The sequence below is a fragment of the Seriola dumerili genome, unplaced genomic scaffold (assembly GCF_002260705.1).
Source record: "Seriola dumerili isolate Sdu_G_001 unplaced genomic scaffold, Sdu_1.0 BDQW01000025.1, whole genome shotgun sequence".
NCBI lineage: Eukaryota > Metazoa > Chordata > Actinopteri > Carangiformes > Carangidae > Seriola > Seriola dumerili.
Genome location: NW_019174280.1, coordinates 12,032,639 through 12,046,720, shown reverse-complemented (window position 1 = coordinate 12,046,720; position 14,082 = coordinate 12,032,639). Strand labels below are relative to the sequence as shown.

General features: G+C 40.7%; 1 protein-coding gene across 4 annotated transcripts in view; it reads right to left on the bottom strand.

Moving 5' to 3' along the window:
• The window catches only part of LOC111240465 (disheveled-associated activator of morphogenesis 1-like), a 51,837-nt gene that overhangs the window by 29,978 nt on the left and 7,777 nt on the right, over positions 1-14,082 (bottom strand). Inside the window, exon 1 of one of the 4 annotated variants that reach the window (XM_022770488.1) lies at positions 6,904-7,072. The exons of the other annotated variants lie outside the window; for them this stretch is intronic. The gene's annotated coding sequence lies outside the window, so the exon portion shown is untranslated. Of the gene's footprint in view, positions 1-6,903; positions 7,073-14,082 lie in introns of those variants that run through there. 4 annotated transcript variants of the gene reach the window in all.

The following is a 14,082-nucleotide window of genomic DNA, read 5'->3' as shown; positions in this document are numbered from 1 at the left end:
TCTTTCATTTTGTTCTGTCTGTTTTACTCAACCTCCTCTCCTATTCAGTTATTTTAATTCTTCGCTGAATGTTATTTCAGCATAGACAGTACACTGTGAAATGGAAACACTGCAGGATAGATTTATAATCTATAATTGCCTGATAATTGATCACTGTGGTGGCCTTGTGGAGTGAAATTTGAGCTGTTGGTATCCAAACACTTAAAAATGGGTAATAAGGTTAAAGTGATGAATATTTGCAAGTGTTCAAACTACTCATTTAAACCAAAAAGCAGCTTTTATTAAAAATTAAACCCACTTGAATACATAAAATCTAATTATGTAGTCTGTCATTAAATAATTGCCATCATGAATAGGTAGGTTTGTGTTTAATTTATAAATACTAACAGGTCAACTTTAGGCTGATGCTAATAACCCGACATGTGCCTGACTTGTAGCAGGAATTCAACCTTGGAGAGAGAACACAGTGGACAGTAGAGTATTGAAAACAGATGTGTGAAATACCTTCATCTGCACCAGCTGGCATCTCTCAGCAGTTTCTGGCTCTGAAGTGTGCTTTACTTTTAATTTTTTTTGAAATATACAGCCACTAATGGCTGCCCATATCACCGGCCACCCTCTAATGTTGGTTGGGAGAAGATACAGCTGAGCACTTCTGCCATGTTTCTAATTGAGCAGAGAAATACTAGAGCCAAAGACAATGGGGGGACCTTTGAATGAGGATGTGGATATTTAGACACTGCTCTGCTTGACCCTGACCTTCTGACCTCTGTGTGGAGGGAGAGAATGAAAATCAAATTTCTCTTAGGAAATGGAATCAATAGAGTATTATGGCACTAATAGGGCTGCACCATATTGTAAAAAACTGACATTGCAATATATTTTTTTCTGCGATATATTTTCATTTTCTATCAACCGCAGCCAAGATAAACCAAGGTAATATATTCTGTCACATCCAAAAACTAAAAGAAACAAGCATTTCATGAGATGCTTTAACTGTGATGAAGAAAAAAAATCACTGTAACCACTGTTAACTGACTGCTTCAGTATACAGTGTATAGCTGCAGCTGTGTTATAGGCGGAGCAGAAAGGCATTTGGTGCACGGAAGTTTAATCTTCTTTTCTGATTTAGGATTTGGGATGGATCAGACTTGCGATTTGATGATCATGTCATCACAGTATTTTTCAATGCAAAGCAACTGGACATTGTGGGTAGCGTTGTTTCATACTATTCCATTACACATTATTTCTCACACGTACAAAAAACTGAAAATTATTACACACAAAAGTGTGCATATATTTTTAAAAAGCCACTAGAGACACAGTTCATGGTTTGAGGATTCCTATGTGCTTCATTCAAGAGGCTTATGGAGTTTTGGAAACCCCCACAACTGTTGTGCACTGCACTTGGTAATTTATTTTGGATCAATTTGGACAGCTGCAAACAAAAGGCTCAGGAGTCACACTGTGAAGACTATTGGTAGTCCGTCCATCAAAACACATAGCCTGAGCCTGAGCTGACCAGCTGAAACTCAACCACAAACCCAGATTTGGACATTGAGTGCTTGCTTAATTTGTGAAATTCAAAACAGTTTTGAGTCAAGAGGAGCATTAGTTCATAAGCACAAACTATGCAACAATAACAACAAACAAAAGTAATAAAACAATCTCCATTTCTCAATGCAGCTGTAGTATGTATATTAAGAAAAACATAAATCTCTACTTTCATGCTTTAGGTCAAACTAAGTGAACATTCGTAACTGCTAACTGACAGTGAACTGATCTATTAATAATAATAATAATAATAATAATAATAATCCCAAAAACTGGTAGCTATTTGGCAATTGTTTTCATGTTAAACATGGTGTTTGAAATTGTCAAATTGTCTCTGGTTTAGCTATGGTACAAATGGCACAGTGGTGCCCAATTGTCTTGCACAGCTGGATAGCATGCATAGTGCTCATTCTGCCAATTACTTAATAGCACCCAAAGTACATAATGAGTAAACACATGCAGACTTGGACACACATCAGAAAATAACTAGGCCATGATAGAAATGCTAGACTGGCAGGTTAAGAGGAGATTAAAATCCTCATTTCTCAGCTGAGGCCAGTTCAAAAAAACAGAGACCCGTCAAAACTGTCCTCAGTGTGAAAGCAGCAGTGTCACAGTAGCAGAGCTGTTCGGCTCTGATGTGTGTGTGCTCATGTGCCTTTACATTACAGGATTACATGTCAAGATATGACAAAGGCATCGGCCCCGGAGCATTATTGTCACATGGTTGAGGGAGTAGTGCTGAAGTGGCTCTCAGATTACAGGATTAACATACAGAGACACAGAGAGCGCGCAGAGAAAGGGGCAGCAGATAGACAAAGGAAGCATTTCTTCCACCAGCTGACACATTTTACACACATGGCTAAGGGTTAAAAAAGTTCAGATCATGTGGGACTCTGAAGTAGTGACTGTTGACTGTCACAAGTTTGTCTGAGCTGTGACTGTTATGAATAGAATTACATATGTTGGGATGTAGTGATTCTTTTGGTGTGGTTTTTCCAGTTTTTACGATGACATACAGTATGTCTGTGTGCGGGTTGATATATGTGTTGATTCGAAACAACAGGGCGCTGCTGCTGTTTCTACTACATCTTTGCTCAACCAGTATTATTACTGCCTGTGCAATTTAACAAAAAATAAATAAGATGTTTAAAATAAATGTGAACTTTTTCAACTTTAAGTCAAAAGTTCCTCTATTGTTTTTAGTCTGTGATAATCAACAACTAATTGAAGACTTGATTAATTGTTTAAGTCATTTATCAAACTAAAAAGCAAAACGTTCTGGTCCCAGCTTCTTGAATGCAAGGATTTGTTGTTTGTGTCTGTTATGCATCATTTTAAAGTGATAACCTTTGGGTTTCTCACATGTAGTCGGACAAAACAAACATCTCTTTTGGGCACATCTAGTCTGTTTGCTGCTCATAAACACTGCATTTTGATGCTATGCCCAATTTCCAGATCATTATGACAACTGACTACTATGAAAAATGTTTCAGCTCATTCACGTCAGCTGCCGTGCGGTCAGCATAGAGGGGTGTGCCTGTGGAGAGACAGTCTGACCTCTGTCAACTCTCTTCCACGGAAAGTAGCTAAGGTTTATCCAAAGAGTCGCTAGATTTGTAGCTAGGTGCTTTTTCGGACCAAAAAAAAGTCACATAAGAGGAAAAGTCAGTTAATCTAGTGACAAAGTTCTCAACACTGCTCATTTGCGCAAAATCATCATAATCAAAAAAAAACAAATCATAACCCTATCACTCAGTCAGTCAGTGACATTCACGTTTTAAAGGTCTGGCACCACCGTTGTGGTTCAGCCAAACAAGAACTCTGTAAACCATGTCACACAGAGCTAATCTAATCGTTTTCCTCATGGTCTTCACACGTTTCATCTGGAAACAGTATCATGGTCACAGTCTGTGATGACTCAGATTAATTCAAGAGCAGTCTTTGTATCTCTAGCAACACCTGTTTTCAATAGTCAAAGTTAATGATCTGGTCAAAAAATTTACATAAAACAGGACCAGAAGAAAGATAGAGGATGTGATACAAGATGACTAAGTCACTGTGTTCACTTCTCATGCTATGCTGGATGTTTGATCAGCAGATTCTATGATAATCTGAACTGTTGACATGTTTAGTCTAGGAGGTCACTGCATCACTTCATGAACAACGGGTTGTGCAAATGCAGTGCTGATAGATGTTTGTCAGTAAAATTGTTGTGTTGCTTAGGAAAGATTCAATCACTGGTGAATCTAATTTGTGGTACCTTCCAGCTTTTTACAAGCTTTTTCCCCTTAAAAGAAACCGCAATGATTTAAAAGCCTGGAAATTGTCCATTTAATGGCAGGCTCACCATATGTTTGTTTTGACTTTAGCACTTTAATGAGCTGTGTATTAGAGTAGCATGTTTTGCACAGAACTAGAAACTGTACCTATGATCCATAGAGAAACTTCCCAGATGCTTTGAACAAATCTGCATGGTCTCCCAAATGAATTCACAATCACCTTGTTCCCTAAGTTTCCCTAGTTTTTGGAAGCTACAAGACTAAATGTTATCTTAAAAAACAATGAACAGTTCCACACCTTAAGAGAAATAGGTGTCATTTCTTCAAGTCAAGTCTTACAAAAATGAATTATAGCACAAAGCAAAAAATGTCCATTTAGGACTGGGGAGTGTGCGGCTGAAATGTAGGGAGGACAGAGATTAAAAAGCAGGTTAAAAGGCTGCTGCTCTTTCCAGGCAAGGTTGTCAAACCCGTTCTACAGACAGACTCTCCAACCCCCCACTCTTAACATGTTAGCATTCTTCCTCGGGTCAACCCTTCAAGTGGAGGTTAGACTTGGGGCAAAGAAGGAAACTACTCAAACATGCGACAATATCCTTTGCCAGGCTTTCTGCTTATTCATCTGGGTTCAGTTTGTTGGCTAAATTCCAAAAAAAAAAAAAAATAAAAAAAAAAAAAAAAAAAAAAAGAACAGTTTAGTTTAAAAATAGCACATAAAACACAAGTGGCCTTTATCATGCTGCTTCCTAAATATGAAAAATCTGAACAAAAATCTGAAATAAAAATATTTAACACACAGCATAGATGTTGACATTTGATCTGTATTTGTCATGCAGGTTCAAGTGTGGGTTATAAAATACAAGACTATTTTTCCCCCAGGTATATTAATTTTCCATTCGGATTTTTGCCCACTATGTCTTGGATGTTCTTCATGTGCAGCTCCTCACAAGTGCACTATAATGTCTTCAATTTAATGAACTAAAACATATTATGCTGTGAGCAGATGGTGGGAAAATGCTGTGCATTGTCATTAAGATTGGATTATCCAGGAACTTCACTTTATTGTGAGAGAAGGGTATTAAATGGATTGTCAGTTGGACCACTGTGATTGTATCTAGCACTACACAACCAGGAAAGCACACTATGGTAATCTGAAGAAAGTCCTACTGAGAGCATTTAGTTGTAGTCAACGCAGACTCAACTACAGCAGCGATTCCCAAACCAGGTTGCTCGTACTTCTGCCTTTGAGGGAAGTATGAGCAACCCTGAGTTACGTGGAAAAAATGTGGCGTAGCTCAAGGAATTTTAAAAACAGAAATTACAATTTCATTAAAAAATGTTATCCGCATTTTGTGTCGGCTGAAACACAACAAAGTAATGAAAACATGGTTGAAATAGTTAGCTAAAAGTACTGGGTAAATGCTTGAAACATCCACTTCTGCAACGCTCGGTGGTAGATTAATGAATGCAAACATTACCAAATTCAATTAATATTGAGAGTTGGAAAGTATAAAAAATATATAAAAATATCCTCTAATATAATCAATAACATCCATTTGAAACATGATGGGTGGTGTCGATGAGGGAGCACTTTAGCTCGTCTGCTAGGGCTGCATGGATTCGTCTGACAGTTTGGGAGCCACTCAACTAGAGGATCAATAAGCCCTTGCTTATCAGCAGAAAGAGAGGAGAATTGGTATCATCATCGAATTAGTGAGCTCTGGGCTATGTCTGCACTTTTATCAACATTAAATACAGAAACAACTGAACGACTGAAACCATCACTAAGAGTTGTCATCACGATCTCCCTCTGTGTGGCAGAGGGAAGAGTAAACATTATCTGCACCACAGCTGGGTAGAGTCTAATATTAGTCACAAATGTATTTCTGAGCAGAAGAACAGGCAACCTCTCAGATCGTCAGTAATAGGGTGTGGAGAGCGCTGTAATCTCGTCCAGGATACCCTGAGCTGCAGCCTGTCCTTTAAAAAAAATCCCTACCTCTTCCTCAGTTGCTATGGTAACCAGAGTGGTGGGTGACCGGTGCAAGCTGGGTGGGTGGGTGATTTAATGTAAGCCCTTTCCACCGCACATTACCCTCCTTTTTAATCTGCTCTGGATGTTTATAGGGGAGAAAATAGGATTGTCTCTCTAATTCAGCAGACAAAAACAAATAACAAAACCATTAAGGATTACAGGGTGAAATCTAGTTTGCCATCACTCAGAGCCACCATGAAATCCTGCAGAATTACAAAGCTGTCTGTCCTTCGGAACATCGGCCTGTATAGTATTTACATGCGATGTAGACTATACACGGCCTCTCGAGAGAAGCTGAGGAAGTGAGAGTGGAACCTGAGAAGGATGGGCAATGACAGGAAATGAGCGGGGAGAATGAGCGGACCCTCCTTTGCTCAAGGTGACTTTCCTTTTCAATGACCTGATAATCTGCACTCCACCCCCATCATGGAAAAAAGTATGCCATCCTCTCTCTCTCACACTCACTTGACACTGATAACGGGCTGCGTTCGCCAAACCACAGAGAGAAGCTGGTGGGAGGTAGAAGCCTGTAGCCTCTGTGTGTGTGTGTGTGTGTGTGTGTCTGTGTGTGTGAAGGCATATTTCTACCACCACCTCACCCTATCTCCAGACCAGCCTTGTCATTATGGGGCATTCCCCGCATACAGAGGACAACTCTCTCACCACGAAATCAGCCCCTGGGCCCGGTCGGAGCACCCTGTCATCCTCCCCTCCCCCACGGTTACTACGGCAACACCGTTTTCCACACCAACACCTCCTAATTAGACAGACATGACACAATCACCTATGTCTTGGTGAGAGGAATCCAGCCTGTATCCTGGGGCATGATAAAGCAAACCATCAGCCTAAACTCCCCTCATTCAAACACACACAGACAGACTGATATGATAGCCTCGGACTATCTGCCAGCCACATACATTACACACACACACACACGCATTCCAGTCAGCAGATAGCCGGCTCCTGCACTCCTTTTTCTTGCACTCATTTGATTACAGGCTACAACAGGAAGATTCATTGAGCTCGTCTTACCCTGTCCAGGAGTGAGCTCGCCTCTGTTGTGCTCTGAGCATTCCCTTTATATCCTCAACTCACTGCAAGCTTTCTGCACTCTCCACAGAAAAAAAAACGATGCTTGTACACAGCACGCAGCACAGCATTTCCTGTGCAAGGTATATAATCCACGCAGGTTCAGAGTCGTCTGCTCGGGTGTTGGAGCGGCTAATAAGCACCCTGAATCACAGAGGCTGTCAATATCAGCCGAGAGGAAAATCCCAGTTAGATAGAGGCTGTTATAGTCTGGTGGTGGGGGGGAGGGGGGGAGGGGGGGCAAACAAGGGATAAACTGGCCATACAGCATGAGCTGTTGTTTGAAATCTTGCAAAGCCAGCTGGCCGGCAAGTACCTCTCCTTGGCGTATCCACTCCCTCCCTAACCTCCTTCTCTCTGCCTTTCTCTGCAGAATGCCGTGGGGGCAGAGGGGACAGGCACAGATGTTACTGGCTCCAGGCCACACCCCTTTTCAACACTCCCAGTCCTAATAGGATGCAGCCGAGCCGTGGCCGCCGCCCAGCTCCCCCCCTCCCCCCCTACACTGGCTTTGGACAACTTGTTTAGGGTTTGTTTGGAGAGGGTTTGTTTGGAGAGCTGCAGGAGGGAAATAAAGCAAAGGTATAAAACATGTAAATGTGGATGTGGTAGGACAGAGCAATGGGAGGTAGTGAAAGTGTGACAGGGATACTGAGGCAACGAAGTGAGGTGGGAAACATCCATGAAGGTATGAAAACTACGTCAAATCATGTACCTTAAACTCCTCCTGTACATAATAAAATACTGTCAGCCCAAGCGACTCATAACATTAAGCAGTAATCTTCCTTACAGTTTGGCTATGACAAAATATCCAGGGGATTTTAATCTAAACAATCCCAGACACTCCCACATGATTTACAGCGCAAGCGTCACTCCTGCATCTCAGCTAAGTACTGGCTCACAGCATCCAGGATCTATAAAACATTCCTACTTTTCAACATTGTGACATTTTTAGACTGAATAAACACCAATGTAATGAAAATGTTTAGGGAATTTAGTTTTCCATGCAGGAAGCTCATCAAGTTAGTTTAGCCTGTTGCTGCAAGACTTCTCATGAAAACCAGTAATGTAATAATGATAGAATTATTTCAGTCAGGTCAGACCAGGTCCTTCATTTCTTGTGTTTTCCAAGTAACCAAGTGCATAAGTGAAGTCACAAAAGGCTATTGTCTTAACAGAAGATCCCATTATATGACTTCTCCTAACATTTTTTGATTAATTCTGACAGTAACAGAGTCAGACCTTCTATTCTTCCTTTTATCTTATATTTTGTTGTGAAATTCAAACATGCAGCATTTTATCTGAGCATTGTTTTAAATACAGTGTAACTTCTTTCAAGCATTAATAATCTATGATGATTTCTACTACCACATGAAACATTAATAATGTAAACATCCAAAACAAAAACAAAATGTTGTTATTGAAACACACAAGGATAATTCATCTAAAAAAAAAAAAAAACAAACAAAAAAAACCTGCTGTTTCCCTCCAGGGGAACCAGGGTCTGTGAGGGAGGGGCTTGCAGTGCTGAACATCACTGATTGGTCAAGTATGCTGATGTCTGCAGCATCATTGTTATACACCCGGCATTTTTAAAAAGGGGAAACGGCAACAAGCTGTTTTGCTTGTATTCTGTGGCCAACAATAAGGAGGGAGCAGCCCAAGAGATTTTAAGACCAACATGCCAACGACAAAGTCCAGGGTTTGTTGTCCATTTTTGTATCGTCATGCGTACAGATGACAAGACAGGCGACCACCGTGCTTTTGATACGTCAGCAGACTAATTTGCTTAATCTTCCCTGGGCTTTGGCCCTGCTGCGGAAACACTAATTACTATTTTGTCCCTCCCTGTTCACACAGGAAGTGAGAAAATCAGACATATTCTCATCCGAGAACAGAAGTCATCTACCTGATTCAGGCCCTGCAGGTTTCCGTGCAGGTGTTGACAAAATAAGTGCCATCGAGCCTATCAGTCATCATTTTCTTGTTCGTTAGAAGTGAGTCAAGTGTTGACGACGGGTATTACAGTAACAAGACGTCAGAGTGCTTTTGTTGTATATTATGTTACTCAACACAGCAGTGTCCAATCAGCGCAATAGGAAAATGTGGCAGAAACACAGTATCACATGGCCTGTAACTGAGACTGTGACTGAGACAATGGATTTATTCAATTCAAGTCTCACAAACTTCTCTGCCAAATGGAAGTCACAAATCAAACCTAAAAGGGGAATTCAAACTTTTTCCTTAACAGCTGAGAGCAAGTTCTCAGATAGCTGTATCCAGCATTAGAAATGTTGTATGTACTGAGCCACATGTAATGATTTCTACATCTCTGAAACTTCAAAGTCTTCCAACAGCTGCCATTTGGAGATGCCAACGTGTAAAGTTGCCTGCAGCTTTAAGATTTTCTGGACTACTTTCAAGTCACGTTATTGCTAGCTGATATTGTACTTCATCCTGTGAAGCACTGCAACTTCGCTCTTAGATTTTACATTTCCATATCAGATGCTACATTGTAGCTTGATCCAAGAGACTGGGCTTATGTGAAAAGCTTTATATCTACAGGACTGGTGTTACAGACATCAATGGCGAGCCGCGCCGGTGCAGTCATGAATGGATAACAGTAGAAGCTGTACAGTCCTGGGTAACTGCCTCTGAAAAGAATGTCATGCAGCTGGAATAACAGACAGGTCCTGTTCCCATGGAGGGCTTCTGTTCTGGTGGGATGGATCATCCGTGTCGATGAAAGCCAGGACTGTTGTTTTGGTGACCTCGAGGGCACCAGGTACATACAACAGGAAACGTATGGGACACTGAGGACGGTGACATTTGTCATGAACTTTGGTATTGTCCTGCATTTCTGTGTGGTATTGGAGAGTGTTAAAGTCTCTCTTGAGGACAATGTCACCTCTAGTGAACGCTTTGGATGAGGGACATCTAGAAAATGGGCTTTAACAATGATTTATTCTACCATGGATGAAATACTGATCACCAACACTCAATCTTTAGAATATCTTTTCCATTAGACACTCACTAATGTTTCTTTCAAGTGAGCTGCAGACCGTTCAGGACCTTCACAGCAGAAGCAACAGAACAGTGACATAATACCAGGCAACCTCTTACTTCCAGGGGTAGGTTGAGGATTTCAACATTTGAAGGTAAGAAGTAGCTAAACTGTAAAAAAAAAATACTCTGCTTCAACTATTCTGACAGAAACTGAGGCCTACAAGTGTTTGTGTGAACCTTTTCTCTCTTTACTGAGCTTTTCTGTTAATTATTAAGCATGTAAGGGCAGACAAAACTCAACTTGACCCTTTTCTATCTGGTTTTAAACAGACAATAATAGATTTTTCTGTTAGTTTGGTATTGTCTTTGATGATTTTGTGTCATGTATTGACCTAGAAAGCAGGCGGAAATGCAAAGAAATCCTAACAGCATACAAAGCACAAGGCAAAATACAAAAATAAATAGAAACAAAATCATTTTAGACAATCACAACGATAAACCCAGCTACTCTCCAAACATTGCATTTGGAATATGATATTTCACAAACAAAAATGAAGTTAAAAGTTAAAAGCTGCTCAAGCTTTGCAATAAATCGACAATGAAACAAGGAAGCGTGGAAAACCGATTGGCTGCAGACTGTAGATGACCCTGAGAAGTTCAGCTGTGATGACAAGCGTATTGACCGAGTTTCGCTGGTTATATAGGAAATAAAAATACTTCTGTGTTAATCGTTCAGCTTACAGTGTGAAACGCGGGGTCAGTGAAAAGCCGCACGCACAAGAGCCAGGGTAGACACAGTGGAAATGAAAGCCCTGGAGTGAAGCATCTCAGTTTGGCTAGTTTGTGAAAAATGAACAGAGAGTTCTGCTACACACCAATGATAAGCATATTCTCAGCTGAATCATAGCTGACAGCCCCTAAATAAAAAACAGTTTCTGCTGCGAAGGAATGTGTGAAGGGGGAACGTTATATTATGGCTTGTATCATGTGGTGGAAGGCAACAGGGCTACACTGTACATATGTTTCATTCAGGGTGGGGCTATTTCCATAAATTCCACTCCTGCAGCCCTTCCCTTGTATGAGACCCTAATGATCACAAATTAAATGCCAGGATTAAAAAGGGTCCTACTGGTCTCTAACCCACCCTCTGGAAGGCTTGTAATTACCCTCTGGAATAGAAAGGTCCATCCCAAAAGGGGTGCACGACTTTCTGCACCCACTAATCTCTACAACGCAGCCAAGCAATTGCAAACATGACAAGAAAGTCTAAGTAAGGATACAACACTTTACAGTTTATACACTGGTGTAAAAGCAGCAGAGTTTGTCAAAGAAAACAGCAAAAGAATAAAGTGTTTTTACAAAAGGCCAGATGTGGCAAACTCCAGCTTTCGGGTGGGAGATAATTACATTAACCTTTTTCAGTTTATATGTCACGGCTGGAGTATCCACAAGATGTTTTCTATTATCTCACATGATCTCAAAGAATTAGATTGTATTTCCTGCAGTCCAATAAAAGTGCTAACATGATCAAGCATACGAGCTTTCCAAAGTTTAACATTTGTAGTAGACTCCCTTCACATATCAGTGAGATTTTGTTGAATATCTGCTTATGAACAGATGTCTGATAATTGAGAGTGAAAGTGACATTTTTTCTTTAAAAAAGGTCCCATATTGTAGAGGGTGAGATTTCAGTGTCTCTTTTGATCATAAAGCAGATCTAGGTGCTTTATAAATACTGTGAAAGTATCAAAACGCTCAATCCGTGGAGAAATGCACACAGCCTGCAGACACTGTGCCTTAAAACGGGATGTCAGGACTTCTGTAATTTTATGAAGTCACCGCCCTCAGCCAGGTTCCCAGCACAGTCCACCCACATCCACCATCCAACCTTTGTTGTTGTTGTTTTAACTGATAACAACAGAGCACCAAGCTACAAGACAGAAAAATGTCTGTTTGGCTCATTTCAGCGCTGACTGACCATCGCCTTTTGGATTTACTGGAGTTTTACCAAGCTACAGTAGGCTGCCATCTGGCCATGTGTCAGTCAGAGAGAAGTGTGAGAGAGGAGATGTAAAACAATATTGAGTTGGTTTTTTGGTACTCAAAACCACAAAACTTCTTTTGGATGTCAAAACACAGCAACAATGTAAGATATGGGAACTCTCCTTTTTTGTTTTTTTGGGAACTATTGAAAACATACTTAGTGTAAGTATATTTCTTTCTTCAGTTAACATATATTAACACTATTTTCAAGTGTTGATCCTGCATCACACACCCACTAATTTCACATTTATTTACTGAAAATCATTATCTAATCAGTTAGAAAATTGAAAGTTGACGTGTAAAGAAAGTACTCTGCATTTTAATAAACTACACAAGTAGGGTACTTTCTAAACTGTAAATTTCTATCTACCTCATTGACCCACAAACTGTAAATCAACCTCTGTATTCACAGGGAAACCTGGAGAATTTAGGGCTACAAAGATGAAAGATCTTCCTGGAAGAAGTGGAAGACTCTGCTGCAAAAATATTATGCAGTGGCTGCAGCTGCAGTGAACGTGCTTGTAATGGATTGACAGAATTTGAGGGTTAAAAGGCTGTGGCTTAACTTGTTGATCCCTCCAGATGTAGGCCAAACTCACTGCACTGAGAAATCAGAGGTTAAGGTTTTGAGCAGAGAGACAGGAAAAAGGAGGCAGTGTTACAGTAGAGGTAGCATATACACAAACAAACAAATCAAATAGAGTGAGGTTAACTCAACATAATCCAATCAGTATCCAGTGTGCTCTGAGGGTGAAGACAGCTTCAAAGCACTGTGTGCATATTAGCTAATGTGACACACAGATTCTCTGCGAATTAGTTCACCAGACTAAATCCATGAGAAAAGGTCCGAGGTCTCGGCCTCATCTTTGACCGCCAACATGGATGTGAGACTGGCTCACGGCCAGCATGACTGACACGGAGGCAAAGTCTAAGGTGAAACCAAGCCAGCGTGCAGTACACGGCCATCTTGCATGGCTGGATGGCTGGGTTACAAGCTGCTTATCTCTTAAGTGTGTCATAATCTCAGCGGGGAAAAAAAACAACTTGAGACCAGACACAAGCCAAAACAGATTAATAATAACAGGAAAAATAGGTGAGAAGCTCAAACCAAGCACTGGGCAGCGCAGTGAAAACATGAGACCAAAACAGAAACAGCAGAAAAGGGATGTTTGGGGACGTTAACAAGGACACCTGCTGTTTAACAGGATCGACCTGACAGCCTCTGCCCTGTGGCATCTCGGCTATCAACTGCACAAGGCAAACTGCTGGGACACAAACAACACTGTGTTCAGGGTCGCAGTAAACTTCAACATGGAAACACTGGGTTTAGTGTTTGAGTAATTATTTATTTATAATTTGGTAATATCACTGTAATTTTCCCCAAAGTCACATAGATGAAATTGTAAAACCACCCCGGACAACACTTTATTTTAAGGGTTAGAGCAGTGAAAGATGAAGCAGTTGTTCTAATGGCTCACCAATAAATCGCAACACCGGTAAAAGTATAACAAGTTGCATAACTGTGAGAAGAAAGAAATATGGACACGGACAATGGTCGTCACTAAAAGCTGAAATACAATCACTCCCAAGGAACATTTAGCTGTTGACGCAGCTGGTTTCGTCTGACTGCATGGCTGTTTTGACGGCTTCTCTACAGTAATGTTATCACACAGTTATACTGTGGGAACCTGCTCATCGTAGCAGCAACCTAAAACCCTGCCCAAGGAAACCATGACATCTTAAGCTGCTGGAGTGAAGTAGGTGGCTACAGTGACAGTGTTTCAGGTACACAGAAAACATTTATCAATATATTGCCTCAGGACAGAATGAAGATAGCAGTCCCAGTCTGTATAGGCTGCGATTCATTACACTAGGCTTTAATGGATATTATTTGTAAGAAGTCACAATGTGCTAGACAACGAAACAACAAAGAAGCAAATGTGCTTTTTGAAACAATCATGAATTCTACAAATTCAATAAGAATGTGCGTGACTGACATTACCGGCTCCAGAGACGCCAAAACAGTTAACGGGAAATTACATTACCATGGTAAAAATACCAGTGACATGATGA